Consider the following 2,500-nt stretch of genomic DNA (forward strand, 5'->3'; position numbering starts at 1 on the left):
ACTGTAACAGAAGAGTCTTTCAAACTGGTGAAAAATGTTTATCCTCATTCATTTTTGCTTATATTATAGGCGTGTGTATTTGTAATGCGTGATATATTTCTTAAACTAAGTCCATTAATCGTTTCTCAGTATTTACGATTTTAAGGTAAATGAATTATATGAAGCCACATTGCGTATACGTGTCTGTGTGTTTGTGTGTTTACAAACAAAGATGCCACGCCCACCCACCCACCGACCTACAAACACACACACACACACACACACACACACACACACACACACACACACAAAACCATATTCGCACACCTATACACTGGTCCACTCACGCCCTGCCATCTCAAGCAGCCCCACCCACACAACTACACCCGCCCAAGCACCGCCCCACACGTCCCCTTTCCCCACCCTAGCTCCACTTCCACCACCACCCTACGTCCCCTCCCCACCCAAACTGCAGACGTGCCCGGCCCTCCCAGCATCATACAAAGGCAGGGAAATGGGGCACTGACAAAGGGAGGGAGGCATGGAGGGGCTAATGGTGTGATTGGAAATCAGTGCCACTCTGACCCGACGCCTTCCTGGGGTATCCACGCCCTGGCCACGGTGAAAGGGAAGGGAAGTCAACGGAACCTTATGAGGAAATTACGGTGATTAGCAAGTAGTGACATTAAAGGTGATAGGTGAGAGGCATATAGCACACCCTGCCTTTGTGCTCATCCCGCCTCCCTGATCTCCATGACGCTGCGCCACAGTACTGCACAGCGCGGCACGCACCACCTGGCGCCACTACGACACATGTCCAGCTACGCGTTACTCTCAGCCTCCACAGGGCAGGTGACGTGGAGGCTACGTAACAACTTCCTGCCGCGGTCACTGGGTCTCCTCTCACACTGCTACCATCTCACCACCACCACCACCACCGCCACCACCACCACCACCAATAACATTGACTACAACAGCACTTACTACTGCTGCTGCTGCTACTATTACTACTACTACTACTACTACTACTACTACTACTACTACTACTACTACTACAACACCTTGACCGAGAGAGCCAACGAAGACAACATAATGATCATCAACATGATCAACATCATCATGGCAAAAAACATTAAATAATAATAAAAATGATAGCAATAATAATAATAATAATAATAATAATAATAATAATAATAATAATAATAATAATAATAATAATAATGATAATAATAATGGGGATGATGGTGATGACGACGATGATGATGATGATGATGATAATAATAATAATAATTACAATAATAATAATAATGATAATAATAAAAAATAGTAATAATGAAAATAATAATAATAATAATAATAATAATAATAATAATAATAATAATAATAATAATAATAATAATAATAATAATAATAATAATAATGGTGGTGGTGGTGGTAATGATGATGATGTCGATTATGATGATGATGATAATGATAATAATAATAATGATAATAATAATAATAATAATAATAATAATAATAATAATAATAATAATAATAATAATAATAATAATAATAATAATAATAATAATAATAATAATAATAATAATAATAGTTTGCTGTTATTGCTATTAGCATTATCATTATCATTATGATCATTATTAACACCATTACTGACTTTTATAACTTACTTCATAATAACCGTTGCAATCAGAGAGAGAGAGAGAGAGAGAGAGAGAGAGAGAGAGAGAGCAAATAGGTGAAGGAAATAATATGGAGAGGGGAAGGAAGGGAGAGGGATGAAACATGACCTGTGTTTCCCCCCTCTTCTTCCCTCCCTCCATCACCTCCCTCCCTCTCTCCCTCACCTCCTGACCTTTCACGACCCTCCCTCTCTCCCCATCTTTCTCTTTCTTCCTCCTCCTTCTTTATCGCATTGTTCTTTTATACACCTATGTGATCTACTTTTTTTCCTTCTCTTCTTCTTCCTCTGTTATGTTACTCTTCTTCATTCTTTCCCTTCTCGTCCTCCCCCCGCTGCTCCTCTACAAGTAATATCTCTTCTTACTCTTTCTCTTCCTCCTCTTCTTCTTCCTCCTCCTCCTCCTCCTCCTCCTCCTCCTCCTCCTCCTCCTTCTCCTCCTCCTCTTCCGACACACTGAACCACACATGTTAATACAATACATACAGCGTCACTCCACACATATATACAATTGGCTTTGCATCTCACCGGCTGTGTGGAAATAAATGGCAAAAGGTGGCGATCTTATACCGAGATTGTTTCCATGGTGGCGAAAACGAGACGTGCAGGAGAATTATTACTGTGTACGAGTGGTGTGTGTGTGTGTGTGTGTGTGTGTGTGTGTGTGTGTGTGTGTGTGTGTGTGTGTGTGTGTGTGTGTGTGTGTGTGTGTGTGTGTGTGTGTGTGTGTGTGTGTGTGTGTGTTTATTAATCGTGGCTTTCCTGTCAACTATTTCAACGTAGTTATTACTTCCCGTTTCGCTGATTGAGAGACTGACTTTTTTTATTACATTTCTTTTT

General features: G+C 40.6%; 1 pseudogene; it reads left to right on the plus strand.

The window, feature by feature from the left end:
* Positions 1 to 732: 732 nt before the first annotated feature.
* The window catches only part of LOC123511045, a 34,546-nt pseudogene continuing 32,778 nt past the window's right edge, over positions 733 to 2,500 (plus strand).

The sequence above is a fragment of the Portunus trituberculatus genome, chromosome 31 (assembly GCF_017591435.1).
Source record: "Portunus trituberculatus isolate SZX2019 chromosome 31, ASM1759143v1, whole genome shotgun sequence".
In the NCBI taxonomy this organism is placed as follows: Eukaryota; Metazoa; Arthropoda; class Malacostraca; order Decapoda; family Portunidae; genus Portunus; species Portunus trituberculatus.